The following is an 18737-nucleotide window of genomic DNA, read 5'->3' on the forward strand; positions in this document are numbered from 1 at the left end:
GATCTCTCAGTTCCAGTGCCCTCGTTTGCACATTCTCCCAGAGTTTGATGTCCTTTATGTTCTGAGGTGCACAATCAGGCACTTGTTCTTGTTATACTTTATGCACTTGGTGCTTAGTACCAACTGGTACCCACTTCTCTGACTTGTCCACATCTCTCTGCAAGTCCTCTCCACCCTCAGTGGAGGCAACAGCACCTCCTCATCTGGTCTCATCAGCAAACTTGCTCAGAACGACTTCTAGTCCTGCATTCAAGTCATCTGCATAAACATGAAAGGAAAGTGGCCCCAAAATGGAACCCTGGGGACCCCGACAGTGACCATCTACCAGCCTGATGGAACCCACTGACTATAATCCATTGGGACTGACCTACTGTCCAACTGCTCACCCACCACATTGTGTTTCTGTCTAGCCATATGCAGAACATTCTGTCCAGAAGGTTGTTGTGAGAAACTGTCAAAATCTCCACTGAAATCCTCAAGGATTACATCAACTGGCTTCCCTTGGTCAACTAAACGGATAACTGTGTCACAGAATGAGCTTAAATTAAACAGGACCTTCGCCTCACAAACTTGTGTTGGCTGCGACCAATGACAGAATTGTCCTTCAGCTGTTTTTCCATAACTCCCACCATCATTTTCTCCATAATTTTACCAGGCTCTGGACTGACAGGTCCATAATTGCCCATGTCATCTTTCTTGCTCTTCCTTACAATGAGACAACATTTGCCAGCTTCCTGTCAGCTGGTATGACCCTAGACTTCTTTAGATGCAATTGAAATGACAGCCCAGAGCACACAAAGGCGTCATCATTGAAAGAAAGTAGATGTGCCATAGCTTTGCAATGCCTTGAACTCCAGAGTATGCCACAAATGGAGCAGAGGGGAAGATTTGCCTCTTCTGTAGTGAACTCATTCATTTGGTAAGCAGAATAACACTACCTGATACATGAGGACTGTGTCTCTGCTCTGCTCAGCTCACAGGGCAGCGGTGCAGGGTGTTGCGCTCATGTCAATGCAGGTAAACTCACTTTAATCCTTTTTCCTCTGTAAATGCTTCCTCTGTTTGTATGCTCAGATACACTTCCACATTCCCTCAAGTACACTTTCATATATAATTAACAATTACACTTTCTTATACCATCAAAACTGTTTGTCAAACAGTACAGTTCTTCAGTTCACATAAACTCCCTTAATACAGTCTGTATTCTTCAGTTATAAACACTGTGCCACAGAACCAGCACTGATTGAACCACCTCCCTCACACACTTCCTCGCAAGCAGTACATAGTATTACATAAATGGGTTGACACTCATTGGTCGGGTGGAATGTACACCTCTCCTCAGGACAATCTTACTAATCTACAGAGTACAAACTCCCGTCTTCTTACACACAAGCAGAAAGTACTTATGAGTGGACAGACAACACAGTCTTTCACTTTGTCCGTGTCTGGCCATTTCCCTCACAGGAGGAAGGAAACATGGATCGGGACTCGGCACTCACCCTGCAGCTGTTCTGTGTCTCACTCAAACCACACTCACTCTGACATTTAGATCAAAAACCATGGTTTATTCATACTACACAATGCTGACAACGTTTTCTAGCTGGAATCTTAATAACACTCATACTCTGGTCGACCAGTTGCAAACGTTAATGTTTTTCCCAGAGTCGGCTTGACACACGGTACCAAACACTTAAAGCAGATGATAATATTGAACATACAACCTATAAGCCCCATGATTACACCTTGGAGAACCCAGGCTACCATTTGACAGGCTATCCACTATATCCCATACCTGTAGGAGAGACAAACCTAGGTCCCTCCTATTGTCAACTACCTGGGAGAGAGTACTTGTTCTTGTTTCCATTCATATGACATACAGTTCCCTTTCATAGGAACTCACCCAAGGAGTCTTCCTACCCCAGCTGGCAACCAAAGCCATGAGCTCACCTCCCTGGGAGCAGCACGTATGGCTGTAAACTGTGTAGGATGTCTCCTCAAGACATATGGGCTCCACTTACCATACACATACCTGGTCCACCTGTGGGTGGTCCTTGTCTGTCCCTGCAGTGATCAGGTGAGGAAGGGAGTCCTTCAGAGAAATCTCAGGGTGCGCCAAAAGTGTCTCCCTCTCAGCTGGTCCTGCAGCGAACAGAGCTGGTCCCACCTGGGCCGCCAAATTGACTACAGGAATTGAACTCTATAACCTCTATAACTGATACAGTCTCCCATGACATACTTATACCAAAGTTGAGGAAGTATGGGATAGGTGAGTGGACAGTGAAGTGGGTCGAGAATGGGCTGACTGGCAGAGTGCAGAGGGTTGTCGTTGGCGGTGCAGTGTCTGGCTGCAGGGCTGTAACGAGCGGCGTCCCCCAGGGGTCTGTGCTGGGTCCAGTCTTGTTCAACATCTTCATCAACGACCTTGATGAGGGGATAGTGACCACCCTCAGCAAGTTTGTGATGACACAAAGTTGGGAGGATTAGCTGACACACCTGAAGGCTGTGCTGCCATTCAGCGAGACCTGGACAGGCTGGAGAGCTGGGCAGTAAGAAACCAGATGAGGTTTAACAAAAGCAAGTGTAGAGTCTTGCACCTGGGTAGAAATAATTGCATGCACCAGTACAGGCTGGGGGAAGAGCTGCTGGAGAGGAGCTCTGCTGAGAGGGACCTGGGCGTCCTGGTGGACGACAGATTGACCATGAGCCAGCAGTGTGCCCTTGTAGCCAAAAAAGCCAATGGCATCCTGGGGTGCATTAAAAAGAGTGTGTCCAGCAGGTCGAAGGAGGTGATCCTCCCCCTCTACTCTGCCCTGGTGAGGCCTCATCTGGAATATTGTATCCAGTTCTGGGCTCCCCAGTACAAAAAAGACAGGGATCTCTTGGAAAGAGTCCAGTGGAGGACCACAAAGATGGTGAATGGCCTGGAGCATCTCCCCTATGAGGAGAGACTGAGGGAACTGGGTCTGTTTAGCCTTGAGAAAAGAAGGCTGAGAGGGGACAGGATCCAGGTCTATAAATATTTGAGGTGTGGGGGGCAAAGAGGTGAGGCCAGACTCTTTTCAGCAGTGTGTGGAGGAGGGACAAGGGGAAACAGACAGAAACTGGACCATAGGAAATTCTGCACTAATGTGTGCAATAACTTCTTTATGGTGAGAGTGACAGAGCACTGGAACAGGCGGCCCAGGGTGGTTGTGGAATCTCCTTCTCTGGAGATATTCAAGACCTGCCTGGATGCTGAGCTGTGCGACGTGGTGTAGGGAACCTGCTTTGGCAGGGGGGCTGGACTCAGTGGTCTCTGGAGGTCCCTTCCAACCCCTACAATTCTGTGATTCTGTGAATATCATGGGGTGGTTTGGATGGGGAAAGACTACCCCTTTGAATGACCTTTTGTCAGGGCATGTCCTGGGATTCCTAGGATCCTCAAAATGCAGCACTGCTTCTGTCACTGAAAAATGGGGCCCTGTGTGGGACGGAGGGAGGGTCCATGAGTCCCTGGCCCACCTGACTGAGTATTTCCATGGTCTTAGCAAAGACATACTTACAACTTGAGAATGACAGTTAGCTGTGTTCATGGTGGCATGGCCACTGCTGATGGCCTTGAACTGTCTGAACATAACTGAAGAGGCTCAGGCTGATGCAAATCAGCTATTGAATGACAGTGTTGAAAAACTGGAAAGACAGGTGGCAGTTTTGATGGGAAAAAAACCTAATTCAATCATTCTCCTATGGAAGATCAGTAACAACTGTCTGGAGGACCATGGGGGCCCTGTACAAGGGAATCTGTATAAAATGGACTCTGTAAATGAAGGCACTAAAAGGTCAGATTTTGAGGTTCCATTTGGACTAGATCTATTTGAGATCTGACTGATTGTAACCCAAAAATGAAAAAAAAAAAAAAAAAAAAATGCAGGATAGGCTGGTGGGAGTGCCCTGACCAGTGTCCAACCCCCCAAACCCTGCTGCCCATAATACAGCAGCTGAACTGATGGATATAGTACAGTGGTTTAGACAGAAACCAAGAGAGCATGCCAGCATAGCTGCTCTGGTTATGGGACATGGAGGCAGAAAGTGCTATGGTGAATGGACTGGAAATTTCAAAACTGACATCCATTACTACTAACCCTGCCCTCAGGCAAAGACTTTATGCTCTTGTCTGGAGGGCTTATCGCAATAAAGATTGGCGGATTTGCTGCGTAGACCGGTCAGAACTCAGATCTGCGTTGTGCTTCCTGCGGCACCAAACGCCCAACAGTGGCAGTTCCGTGCATTGGCCAGCAGGTGGCAGCAGAGACCACGGAAAGAACGTCTGCGGGACAGACCCTGGGGATCCGTTCTCTTTTGATTATAGGGGAAGAACACAAAGATGGAAGAGGAGGGAAGGGGGAAAAAAAAAAGAAAAAAAAAAATCAAACCAAAGCAAACAAATAAAAACTTCTCCAAACGTAGCAAACGTGAATGTCTGTCAATAAATTAATGAGTAATTAAATTGATATCCCTTTCCTGCCCCCCCCCCCAAACTTCTGAGATGAAAAAAAACCACTTCTTTTAGAAGTAAACAGAGTAGTAACAACTTCTGTACCTACATTCACCACTCTGAGATCCTGTCTGGGTCTCCCAAGGCTTGTAAATAACCACTGGGTCGGTTCTGATGTCGAGTGATTTGTTGTCAGTTCTCTCATGGTTCTCCGGTCAGTTCTCCGGTGCCAGGATCTGCCACAGGGCATTCTGACCACGGGCATCATGTTTCTACGCTGCCGCCTGCATTTAACAGGCAATGGGACTGCCCAGCATGTGCAAGGCAGCACCTCTTTCACACCACCAGAATGTTTAAGGCTGTTGGGATTGTTGTTAGCGTCCCATTAACACTGAGGCTAGAGATACCCTTAGGATTGACATTACTATTAGCATTACTTTGATGGTGCCCTATCTGGGTCATTTCCAGGAGATGTCAGGAGTAAGGCACAGTGTCAGGAGAAAAAGAACAGACTCTGTTACTTTATAAAAGTGATAATAGAGAGAGTTCATTGGAAAAAATACAACTCTTAAATAATGCAAAGCATGCTTCTGATTGGATGCAGGCATCATCTGGGCTCTGATTAATATTACTCTTAAGGTAAATATTATTGTTACCTTAATGATTGTTTTTTGGATTATGATCAGGGTTAAGGTTCCTTTTGCTACAAACTTCTAGCATCATTTTTGTTGTTGCATTTGGAGTTAGAGACGATTTTAGAATCAGGGTAAGGGTTAGGATTAGAGTTACATTGCGGGTTATTGCTGTTATCTTTACAGCTCCTGTGAGGGTTGGGGTCTGGGTCAGGTGTTTAAAAATGAAATGAAAAAAGAATTAAAAAAATATATTGAAAGCTTCAGATTTCCTTAATCTTTGTGGGAATCATATAATGTGCAACTCAGATCTACCTCTTCGTGCAGTGACTGCCTGTAAATTTGCTGGAGCCTAATATAATATGGCCTTGTGCTTTCCGCTAACTCACCTTCATTTCATTTTCATTAAATTTGCTTGGTAGTCAGATTTTGGTGTGTGGATATTTTAAAACAATCTAACTGACATTAGCAAAAAATTAAAAATATAATTAAAAAAAATGCACAACAGCATCAATTGTATCAATTTTTATAGATAAGATAAAGAAGAGCAGTTTCCCTTAGTTTTCTGTGCCTCTTTACTTTCTTACCCTCTCCCCTTGTGTGAGAAACTCTCAAAGTCAAAGATTTCTAGTTAGGCAAAGATGGCAGCGATAGCAGCAGTGCTTATTCATTATTGCAATACTGCGCGCACATCCCCTATTGGCAAGGGAGAAACTGCACACCAGTCAGTGAAATCAGTTCTGTTCTGTGCCCTAAACCCAATGCAGGTGATGCTCTCATGGCTCTCATTGGTTGAGCATCTCAGGCTCACAGACTCCTCCAGACTGTTGCTAGGATTCATTTCCATAGAAGGTCAATTACCAACCTCTTGTTTTTAGGTCTGCCTTGTACTTTTCTGCGGACAGAGAAGGGCAATGTTTCCAAAAGTCAGTACATTCATTCTGTCCTGTGCTGGGCTCTACCCACCCTGTATTTATCTTGTGCTTGTCTCAATTCTCCCCATGTCAGAATGCCCCCAGTCTGAACTTAATTCTGTTCAGCAACTTTCTTGGTGGAAAAACTACTTATACAGCTGTTTTACAAGAGGGTTATACATTCAGTTAGGGCCTACACTATGTACTGAAAATACTGGAAACTTCCACTGCAAAAACACAATCTACCTCTCCCATCTGTGCAGCCTTGCAGACCCAGAGCACGCCAGGTTATTTCTGCTTTCATAGCATTTGCATGCTGTAGGGTGAGCACAAGGTTCTGCTGCTTGATTCTTCTGCAAGAGCTGCCTACCGGCAAATGGTTGCAGGGATGGAGGATGTGACAGAAAGCATTTGTCTCCACAAGAGCAGAGTTACATTCAGTGCAGAGTGTGAGAGTCAGGTTGGTGTGGAAAAGCACTGACACGCTGGGGATGATGCAGTGCTCACATGTCTAACACTCACAGACATTACTGTCAGAAGGATGGTGCTGTGTTGTGCTTCTACCTTTGGCAGCCCCTGGAGAAATGCTGTGGCACACAGAACACCTTTGTATTGCACTGACTGCTGCCATGCAGCATGGATTTAACACACCAAATCCAGAGGAGCACGACTGCATCTAACTGCCCTGAGAAAAACTACTGTAGCTGAAGAGATGAGGAGGCAGCTGCTCATCTGCAGAACAAGCAGTACTGCCAGACACTTGGCCAGGTGAGCACCTCCTGCTGCAGCGTGATGATGACAGGGCTGGAGATGATCTGCAAAGCCAGCTTAAAAGTGGGAGACGTGAGTCAACATGGCAGGAGGACAGAGGTGTTAGGGAGCAGCCAAGGCATCAAAGAGTATCAAAAGGCATTGAAAGGTATCACAAAGCGACAGCCAGGAAGACTGGGATTATCATGAGCAGCAACCTGGATGCTAGAGATTATTTGCTGCCATACAAAATGGTAGAGATCTTGCTGCTGACATCCCAAAGCCATGCAAAATGGGAACCCAGAGCTCTGCCTGCACGAACCCCACAGCCATAGCATTGCAAGCTGAGCTGCCTTGCTGTTTGTTGCATTCATCCCAATCCCTGTGAATAAAGACTCGGAATGCAGCCAAGGCGATGATTGAGCATGAGAGTGACTTTATTCAATAAAAGACAGGAGGGCTTGAGAGGTCAAGGGTGAAGATGGGACTCCTCTTGTCAAGATGAGAGTGGCTCAGAGCTGGTGCTGCTGCCTGGTGCCTGGGACTGGCAGCCTGACTCTAAGTCCCCATCTAAGATGCTCAGCTTCACCTCACTGATGCTGCCCTGCTCCTGCATGGTGGTGCTGCTGCTGGGGCACTCGGGCTGTGCTTGGGATGGGCAGCACTGCAAAGGCGCTGGGTCACAATCCAGGCAGGTGACTGTGGTGTCTGGCAGGCTCAGGTCAGGAGCTTCAGCAGAGCCAGGAGATATGAGAGCATGAACGTGGATGAGCACCTTGTGTCCATCACTGTTACCATGTGGAAGGCTGTCATCCGAATTGCAGCGATTTGTGCTTAATAAGAACTCTCCATTGATGGAAACACACTGCACATCACTACTTGGTTTGGATCTTTGGCGTTTACAAAGGCTCGAATTATCTAGGAAGGCACAGAAACACAAGGGTTAGTGTCAAACGTTTGCAAGTTGAATCATGCAAGAGGTTGTTGATACTTGGTAATAGAGTGGCGGCAGGACGAAGCAAATAAGCTTGAAGCAACAGAGCCACTGTCTTGAAAGTGATCCTCGTGCAGGTCCATAAGTTTTGACTCTGCCTGGACTTCATATGGGGTAGTATGACATCACAAAGGGGTGATATGATGTCACAAAGGGGTATTATGATGTCACAAATAAGCATTATGATGTCACAAAGGGGCATTATGATGTAACAAAGGGGCATTATGATGTCAAAAAGGGGCATTATGACATCACAAATAAGCATTATGACGTCACAAAGGGCATTATGACATCACAAAGGGGCATCATGACGTCACAAAGGATCGTTATGACGTCACAAAGAGGCATTATGACATCACAAAGGGGCATCGTGACGTCAGAAAGGGGCATCGTGATGTAGGAAAGGAGCATTATGACATCACAAAGGGCATTATGACATCACAAAGAAGCATTATGAGGTCACAAAGGGGCATTATGACATCACAAAGGGGTGTTACCATCACCCTGCGCCCAACTCCTCTCTCCCTCCTATTGGCTCCCTCTCCCACCAATCCCCGATCTCCCCTCCCCTTAGGCATTGAATTCTCTTCTCACTACCTCCTCCCAGTCCTCCCCTAGGAACAGAAACCATTCAGATTCTACAGCAAACTACAGCGTCTGCACTGCAAGAGCACACTGAACCACCTGCAACAATGAAACATGGTTTTGGAGAGTGGGTTTGAAAACACACCTTTAGACAGCTGTCTCCCTGTAGCCAAAAGGAAACCAAGCAGCAAAAGAAGAGTCCAGCCTGAAACATGCCCATGCTACTAGCCCAGGTTTTTCACAGTCAATGCAGAATCCATCCTGTTCATGAGGTGACAAATGACCAGTGGGTCTCCCCTTGCTCCACCCCTTCTCCTTCAAAGCCAGAAAAAGAAAGAAAAAACAAGCTTCTGTACAGCTGCTGTTATTTCTGACAGCGAGTGTAATCACAGAATCATAGAATGGCCCGGGCTGGAAGGGACCTCAAGGATCATGAAGATCAATCGCCTCCCTGTCCCTGCTGGCCATCCCCTCTTCTGATGGAGCCCAGGGGACCATTTGCTCTCTGAGCTGCAAGAGCACGCTGATGGCTCACGTTCTGTTTTTCATCCACCAGGACCCCCAGGTCCTTCTCTGCGGGGCTTCTCTTAAGGACTGCTCCTCCCAGGCTGTACAGATGCCTGGGATTCCTCCAGCCCAAGTGCAAAACCTTGCACTTTGCTGTGTTCAACCTCATTAGATTCACCTAGGCCAACCTCTCGGTTCAGCTCCCTCTGAATGGCATCCCTTCCTTCCACTGCATCAGCCGCACCACTCAGCAAACAGCAGAGGGTGCACTCCATTGCATCATTGGTGTCACTGATAACCATGTAAAAAAGCACTGGTCCCAAGACAGACTCCTGGATGACACCACTTGTTATTGGCCTCCACCTGGACACAGAACCATGAATCACCACCCTCTGTCTGTGGCCTTTCAACCAATTCCTTATCCACCAGGTGGTCCACCTGTCAAATCCACATCCCTCCAGTTTAGAGATAAGGATGTGGTGGAGGGCCATGTCAAAGATCTTGCTCAAGTCCAGGTCAATGACATCAGTTTCCTTCCTTTTGTCCACAAATGCCGTCACTCCATCATAGAAGAGCACCAGATTGGTTAGGCATGGCCTTCCCCTGCTAAAGCCACGCTGACTGTCTTGGATCACATGCTCATTCCTTATGTGATCAAGCATGTCTTTGAGGCGGATCTGTTCTTCACCATCTTCATCACAGTTCTACATTTGAATCAAATAATTGGTGTTGCTGTCACCAAGAAAACCTCTTTGTCTTCTACTCCTGCTGCACATCTGTGCTTTCACCAGAAGCAAAGGGAGAGGCCACCTCCTAGATCCAAATTTTAAGAAACCAACACCCAATAGGTGTCATCTGAAGTAAAATAGGAGAGAAATTAAGATGACTCTTTTGCATCCAGCTTGGATCACTCCCTCACTCAGGCACACCACCATCAGATCAAGGAGATGCTGCCTTCAGCTTAGAGACTGTATGGGAAATCACAGCTTGAACCTCTGATTAATCAGCTGAGGCAAGTGTTGGGTCAGCTGCGGGAGCACAGGTGAGAGTAATCTAGCTGTGCTCCCAGAAGGGGTGGACCTCGACTGCACCTCTTCTGAGACCTCACCTCATTTAAAGGCTGACCACCACTAAGGCAGAATCTCTTGGAGACTGCTCCCCAGTTGAGACTGCCTCAGCTTTCTGGTCAAGGCACCAACATTGGTGAGTTTTCCTTTGCTAATAATCTTTGACTATTTACCACCATCTTGGTTAACATCTTTTTACTAGCCACCCTTACAGAGACCAGAAGGGCTTGGGCTTCCAAACTCTCAGCAAGCATTTGGATCAGACAGCTTCCTGCTGGGGAGCCCCCTGCATCACTGCTGCCTCCTTTCGTACTGGACCTGCAGATGCTTCAGAGCTCATTAGCATGGACTTCCTTCCTCCCCTCAGCAGCTGCTCCTGCACTCACCTTCATTCCTACTCAGATACCGGCCGCTTCCAGCACCAGCTGACCTGCAAGACACAGAAAGGAAAGGTGGGAGTCATGCAAACGCAGAAGCCCAAGGCTGCGTCACCACCACGTATGGCAGCCTCGGGAAGTCAGCTGCAACTACATCCTTTGTCAGAATGGAAACAGGCACCGTCAATTAAGTGTGACCTCTGAACTCATTGCCACCATCAGAAATAGGCACTGAAATTGCTCACTTCACTGCAGCTGGTTACCTCCTGATTTTGGGTAAATGCGGACACTGTCTTGAGGGCTACCAGAAAAACGACATCAACTTCATTGTAGGTGGTTAAGCTTGGAAGCTGGACTTGAGCAAGAAAAGTTTCTCAGCTCAGAATCACAGAATTATCAAGGTTGGAGAAGACCTACAAAATCATCTGGTCCAACCATTACCAATACTTCCCGGATAAATCATACCTCTCAACACAACATCCAAACGTTTCTTGAGCACTCCCATGGTCGGTGACTCCACCACCTCCCTGGGCAGTGCTATCCAATGCCTGAATACCCTTTAGGGGAAGTAATATTTCCTAATGTCCAGCCTGAATCTTTCCTGGCACAGCTTAAAACCATTCCCTCTAGATCTATAACTGATCACACGAGAGAAGAGGCCAAACCCCAGCTCACTACAACCTCCCTTCAGGACGTTATAGAGAGTTATAAGGTCTCCCCTGAGCCTGCTCTTTTCCAAGCTGAACAATCCTAGTTCCCTCAGCAGCTCCTCGTAAGGTTTGTGCTCCAGACCCCTCACTACCTTCGTAGCTGAAGACGTTCCAGAACCGCAAGGTTTTCTTGCAGGGAGGGGCCCAAAACTGAATAGGTCAAACATCCTTCTCTCCATCATTGCTGTCGCGTGGAAGGCTGTCCTTGGAACTGCAGTGACTCATGCATCCTAACTGCACTCCATTGATGGAAGCACAACGTGCATCATTGCAACTTGCTGGTGGGTTCCTGTATTGGCAAGGGATCGATTCACCTGGAAAGAGTAGATACACAGCATTTAGCGTCAAACTTTCACTGTCCAAGGAGGCAAAGGCTTGGTGCTGCCTGTCAAGCAGGTTTCAAGCAGCTTGTGAGACTCATCTGGGAAAGACAGGAGTCAACCAAAGATGTCAGGCACGGGCTTGAATGCCAGAAGGAGGTACAAGCCCACTGAAAGCATGAATTCTACCTGTGTTGCTGACAAGCAGTGTTTTGAAAGCTGGATTTGCACCCTTACCTGCCAGGACCACGACTTCTGCTTCAGAGGGCTCCCTGGCACTGCTCTGCAGTTGGTGTTTGGCCACGGGATGGTTTGCCCAGGCAGAAGCAGGAACGCCAACTGCCAGCTGGTGACTCTGCCCTCTTACTGGGAGAACTCAGTCTGGAGAGAAAACAGAGCATGCTGTCAGTCGTGGTGCAGGATGAGGGAAGAGCTGCACCGAGCCCTTGCCAATAGTTGCCTGTTCCCGCCACTGCCTGCTTTCTGCTGAAACACAGCCTAGAAACACCCTCTGTTTCAAACAGCAGAGGATGCTTCCATTCCTACAGCTCAGCCCTCAAGTCCTGCTGGCTACATTCCTCTCAATGATTTCAAGCAAGATTCGGAGCATATGAGCAAAGGCTCCACAGCCGGACAGGAAAGGAGCTGGCAGGCGTAACTGCTTTCTGAGGAACCGTACAGTTATAAGGGAAGCTCAAAAGCATCCCTGACTCTTACATTAACACCTCCTCGGCCTCAGCTCACTGCCACCTTTAATTTCTAGTGCCAGCAAGTCTGACCAACAGCTCTGCTTACAGGAGAAGCACAATTGGTTTCAGGCACATGGCCCTGAAATCTGGAAAACCCCAAGATTTCCATGTACAGCCAGCACAGAACAGGATAGACGCCAGCGTGGCTTTCTGCATCTTGTGACTGCCTGCCCAACCAGGAAGGAAAGGCACCTTGTGTGGCTCCACTGAGGCCATAGGGCAACTGTGTGTTAGTTGAATCCTCAAAGATATAATGGACAAAAAATAAACCAATAAAAATCATCCGAACAATGATGGTAGGGGCTGGAAAGGGAATTCCTCTTTCTTTATCTTTCAGATGGAAAATCAATGATTGCGTTGAAGTTCCTCAGTACAGCTGCAGGCCCTTCCTCCACTTGTATCTTGCTGCTCCGTGTTGCAACAGGAGAGCTGCTCTGGCCTCTCCTCTCAGCCTGTGCCGCCTGCACGGTGAGCAGCTTTGTGGATGGAGAGACCCACACAGACTTGGGCCCAGGCAGAGAACTGTGCCCTGCAAGGGAAAACCACAGCTAAGACAGAAAAGGAAGCAGCAGCACAGCCATCCCCATTCTGCATATCTCTCAGAATTGCTCATCCGAACCACTGGAAGAAGAGGAGCTCAAAATAACTGTGTGCTCAGAGGTATGCTCGTGGCAAAGGACACAGCCACAATTAAGAGCAGCTCACTGTATCTTAAGAGGCAAACAAAAAGCCTAGAAAAACTAGGGGCCAGAGATCTCAGAAAGCATCACTGCCACACTTCAATCAAGTTTCACCTGCTTGCAAAACATCTTAAGAGCAGTGATGGTTTTCTCTATGTAAGGCTTGGACACTCTCAGGACCCATCAACAGGGCACCATATTCTAACCTAAGCCCAGAAGCCTGCTGTCTCCTCAACAGTAACAGAATTTTCAAAGGTCTTGGAGAAGCCCTGGATTGGATGAAGCTGTCAGATTTAGATCAAGCTAATGGAGGAAGATGCTCACCTACTCCCTCTCCCATGGCTGGTGTGGATTTGGAGCAGAAAAGGACGTCTGTGTAAATAGTACTGTTGAAATATCAACTGGTAGAGCAGTGTTGCACATTGTACAAATCACAGTTGGACATCCATGGACAGCTGATGATAAAAGTAATTGTAGGGGAAGAGCTGGATGAAATATTGTTAAAAACAAATAATCATTTTAGCTGCACGTTTGTAAGCATTTCTTTTCATCCTTCTCAAAACAGTTTCATGGCAGAATAAAGAGGACACGTTCACACAGACATTTCCACAGCCAGACTAGGGAATAATCAAAGAATATCAACCAAAATGTGTTTCCTACCAGTTACATGAATCTTGAAGGTGAGTTTCTAGCCAGCAGCCTCGCAGCTGTACTCCCCTTTGTTGCAGTAATTCATTCCTGGATGTAAATCACATGTAGAAAAGTGTTGCTATGATACTAGATGACCAAGAAAGTCCTATAGCCAAAATGTTTTGCACCAGAGAGGCTGTCAGTTGATCCTCCAAATGCAAGACACACAAAATGAAGCGTTCCTTTATCTCTGGGATTCCAAGCATTTTCTCACCTCTGACTTTCACTTGGAATGTTGCTTTGTCATCTTTTGTTTCACAGCTGTAGCTCCCTTGGTCTTTCAGGGTCACATTTTTGACCATGAGCTTGCGGTGCGTCCCCTGGGAGATGATGGTTGTCCTCTGATCCTGCTTCACCTCTGTTTCATCTTTCTTCCATACGACAGCTCCGCTTGCAGCTGACACCTCACACACCAGCTCCAGGTCTTCAGAAGGACTGACTGATATTTCTGAAGTGGTTTTGGGCTTGCTGACAACATTAATGGCTTCATCTGAAGAAAAAAATAGAAAGTGGTTTACATCCTGACTCAGGCTTATTCAGCACAGCATGAAGATACAGTTAGAACTGACTGTAATGTCTCTGCTCATTACATTTGGGTATTCGAGTTTCACCTCTGGAGGTACTCACATACAAACGTCTGCTTGATTCTCCTGTGTAAGGAAAGAGTAAGTTCTATGCAGACAGTTCTTATTTCTTTTAATCAATTCTGTATTCTACACGTGTTCTTCTGAAGCTAAAATGAAGGCAGCTAAGTAACGTGTTTTCAATACATGAACAAAACTATTCAACACCTTGTCTCTAAGCTAACAAGCAGCGTTTGAAGAGCACATCAGTATTTCATGCCCTTCATTCCATCCAGACAGAACCTGCCTGAGGAGCAAGCTGATGGCTGTCAGCTACAGGCAGACCTAGCTTAGCATTGCATTTCTTAGAGCAACAACTGTTGCTTTCAGTCACTGAATATACCAAGGCCAATTGCTATGCCAGGCACATTTATGGCATCAGTGAACAAATAATGAGTTAAAAATTGTAATAGACAGGAGTCATCTATTCTTGTAAAACTAGGTGACCAAAGAAGAACAGTCCCTCTAGAGTCAAGCTGTTTAGAACTAATAGCATCAATCAATGTCACGTAGATAGATTACTTCCCTGCCCTAAGACCATCTTGTGACCATTTGGTGCTCCTAATTAAGCCCTCTTGATGGCTTTTTTGTCTGAGCCATGTGACATTTTGTGATAGGAGTTACTGCTAGTGTTCCCTTCACTCTACACCAAAGTAGGAGGTATCCATTCTCAGGGAATCATGCAGGCTTCCTCTGTATTTGATGCTCAGAGACAGCCCCAGAACTTTTTAAATCTTAGCTTAGCTCTCATCCAATAATGTTCATCAAACAGTGCAACTTGTCCTTTGGGGATGCCTTTGTTCTGCATCAACCAGTTCCAACGGAGTCTTCTTGGCTTGTTTTAGATCAGTTTTTCAATAGATAAAGAAAGGGGCTTTGAATTACAAAGTGAAATTGCAGAATGCATGATTCTCAACCAAACAGAACGGGAGGTGGGATGCAGGGTGAATACCTGAGCCAACACCACCTGCAAGCAATCCTTCAATATCTTAGGAATCTCTAGCCATCCCAAATCCAGTGTTGGGCTTGATCTATCATCTCTGCTGAGTTTTTAGCCTGCTGATGGTGAGCATCATGATGGTGATGGGTGAGCAGTCGGACTAGAGGGTCTTAATCAACCTTAAGGATCCTGTGATCAGAGGAACTTGAATGTGCTGTTAAAGGTTACAAGAGCTGCACTGCAGCATGAGCATACACAGCAAAAGGTTTTCAGTAGAGCTTCGGTTCATAAATGAGGACTGGGTTATGGAAAATAGGCTCAAGAAATAAACCAGAAACCAGATCTTAACGCCAGGTTCTGTGAATGCAGCCAGCTGAATTTCACAGATATTGAATTTCAATGACAATTTCTTGTGTTATTTTACCCTCCAGCTCCACCCTGAACAGGAACAGGTCAGTGACAAGCATTACTCCTCCAGGCTTGACCTGACAGTGCTTTACTTGTACTATGAGCTAATGCCAGGAAGAGCAGGAAAAGAGTTTCATCCACGTGCCTTCTCCTTCCTTAGTAAAACCAGTGTGAAACTGCAGCCACGTCAGGCTGAAGGAGACGTCTCAGATGTCCTGCCTGGATGCAGGAGCTCACGTGTCAGAGGATGTCTGGCACGTCAAGTCTCATGGCAGTGCAGTGCATGACAAACTGCAACAACACTTTCCTGTGGGCTCCTTTGGGCACGAGGCCCAGCGGGTGACACACCTCTGGCTGCAGCTCTTCAGAGCCTCCCAGCAGCCACGTGATGCCCATGGGAGAGACACAGCTGACCCGCACAGCAGATGATTTACCAGCTAGCTCTGATTTACAACAAGAGAAGATACAAGTGGCGATGCTGAATGGTGAAATACTGCGAGTGTGTGGCATAGGTATAAGATTTGTGAGCCTGAGGATGTTCAAAGTCAGGATGGACAGGGCTCAGAGCACCTGATGGAGCTGCGGTGCCCCTGTTCATTGCAAGGGAGTCCAACTAGCTGACCCTTAAGGGTCTCTTCCCTATCTATGAGATACACAAAAGCTGATTCTGCAGTAACCACGCTACCAACAGCAGCTGTTTGTCTTAATGTTTGCCAGCACAGATTTTAAAATAACAGCATTGATTACTCATTTGATAGTCACATTACAGTGCAAAGCACATGGAAACGTCCATCAGCTAATTCATTTAATTCTTTGGGCAGACCTGCCAGTATGAAATATTATGCTAACATGACAGAGAGAAGAAAAGCAAAATTAAGACTAGCTGACAAGCCGTGGCAGGAAGTTCTGCTCTCCATCAATTTAGTCCCGTTATTCAATTCTGTTTGGAGATGTCTCCATGACTCTCTGGAGTTTGTTCTTTGAGAAGAAGCAATTAAGTAAGCTCTCCAATGCCAAAGTGCATACACTACTCTAGGCCTTTCTTGTTTCTCCATGGATCAACAAGGGTGACAAGCCAGCAGAAGATGATGAAGAGCCTCATCATGCAAACTCATGCATTTTATCCCCCTCACAGATGCACTGACAACTTACAGCATCATCCATTGAGACGTTGTGAATTTTCAGGGTGTGTTTCTTCCCCACAATGTGCAGTTCATATTTTTCACTGGCCTTGAGCTCCTTCCCATCCTTCATCCACTCCACAGTAGCGCCTGTGTCTGAAAGCTCAGCCTGCAGTTTGGCTTCCTCACGCAGCCGAGCGGAGATCTTTTCTACATCTTTGCTCTTATTGGTAAATCTCACTGCAGCACCTGTCAGGAGCAAAGGCCTCGTTATTTCAATTTAGATCAGGCTAACGTGGTCAATGTTTCCTGCAACATCTCTGAAAAAGTATCACCTTCTGTTCCTGCACTCATCATTGTGTCACTGCTGAGCAATTCAAGATATTTCATTTGGTCTTCTTGCCGGATTTACTAAGTAGAAATCAACCAAACATCTCCTTCTACTGATTAAGAATGCTCTAAACATGCTTCTGCAGAGGTTTCCACCCAATGACAAACAGGTCCTCCCATCATGAATGTTTATTTGTTCTATTTTGTCATGCAAAGCTGATTGATAGAGATATTATTGGAATGATTGCTCCCCTACTTCTAAATTATTCCAGTGCAATCAGAAAGGCTGTCTGAACCTGGAGCTGAAAGTACTGCTCTATGGTGATGCAGTGGTAAACCTGGTGACTGAATGCACTGGCCAAGAGCTGTGAACTGCAGACATTCATCAGCTGGCATGAAGCAATCTGGTTCAGATACCAAGCAGCTGGGTAGACTGGCTTACCCTACACTCAGTGCTATCATGTTTAGGTCATTACCGGGACTCACGTCAGTCCATGGGATGCAATTTCAGGTATTTGGTACAGTCAGTGAATGCCTGCAGCCCCAGTTCTAATCATCAGATCACAGCAACTATGCCTTGACTGTAAGAGGAAAGGAGAAGGATCAAAGCAAATACCTCTCACTCTCATCTTGGTGCTGACATCAACATTTTAGGCAACAAATTTCACTTCTGCTCCACCATCATTCTTGGTGATGTTCTTTATGATTAGGCTGTGAGTAGTTGGATTCTCTTGATGATGCAGGTCTCGCTTTCCTGTAAGACTTTACCACTGAGGTACCAAGTGCTGCAACACATTGTTGTAAGATCAGTAGTAAACATGGCATCCCCTCCAGGTACAGCTTCACCAGCTGTTAGGGGGGATTTCACAGCCAGGACTGGTTCTGAGGAAGAACAACATGGATGTCTTAATGCTCTTTAGATGCAAGTCTGGTATCTCATTTAGAGATGGAAGATTAAATCATAGGTACATTTCTACTTCTCCCTTTGCATGAGTGCTGGAAGAAGCACTTCTATGCTTAAGATCTGTTACAGAAAGTTCTGCCTCTTGCACATGTGTGATATCAAAAGATAATAATATTCATGTCTCTGTCACAGAAACAGAACTTGTATCACTTTAGTGGTAGCTGGAGGTTGACAGGAGAACTAGTAATAAAGGAAAGCCTTTGGTGTGTTAATGCACTACTATCCTTAAAGTCAAAGGAAACATCTTTAGGGAACCAACACAGCTGCTCAGCTCACACTGACCCATTTCCATTGGGGTTTTTGTGCTTACCAAGGTGCACGCTCCCTGGGAATTCCAGAGACGGGCTCTGTCCATGCGCATTGACTGCAGACACTCGGAACTGATCATCAGCCTCTTCAGACAGATTGCTCACCGTGAACTCTGGGATGGGGACATGAGACTCGTGGCACCTCACCCATGTGAAGCCAGTTAGTTTATTGCCTTCCACAATGTAGCCATCGATTGGAATGGGGCGTTGCATCTTCGGAGGGGACCATGCCAGTGTCACTGAGGTTTCTGTTTTATTTTTCACCACGGGGTCAGCTGGGGGCTGGGTGGGAGGTTTTCTGGGAGCTGAACAGAAATAAATACAGAAATATTAGCATAAGGTCATTTAGGCTGGAAAAGACCTTCAAGATCAGCAGACTCAACTTTCAGCATGACCTACTGAGTCCCACCATTAACTACTGTGCTACCTGAGGACATACATGACAAGCTTATTCCTGCAGGTATTTGCATAGTGAATATATTCACCCTCTGGTTGCTTTAGAGCATTTTAGAGGTTAAAATCCCATCAGACTTTTTCACTATGTGCAGCCACTGATACAGGCAGGAGGCTGGGAATTACCTGATGGGCTGTAGT

General features: G+C 46.4%; 1 long non-coding RNA gene across 1 annotated transcript; it reads right to left on the reverse strand.

Annotated features, from left to right (window-relative positions):
• Positions 1 to 7375: 7375 nt before the first annotated feature.
• Positions 7376 to 12586, reverse strand: LOC146755540 (uncharacterized). Its single transcript, XR_014938026.1, has 4 exons — positions 11568 to 12586; positions 11103 to 11324; positions 10310 to 10353; positions 7376 to 7688 (listed from the first exon to the last, which is right to left on the reverse strand). It is a non-coding gene; the product is annotated as an uncharacterized LOC146755540 (long non-coding RNA).
• Between the last annotated feature and the right edge of the window lie 6151 nt (positions 12587 to 18737).

This window comes from Coturnix japonica, chromosome 32 (genome assembly GCF_054131305.1).
Source record: "Coturnix japonica strain WE chromosome 32, WE-NBRP24, whole genome shotgun sequence".
Taxonomy (NCBI): domain Eukaryota; kingdom Metazoa; phylum Chordata; class Aves; order Galliformes; family Phasianidae; genus Coturnix; species Coturnix japonica.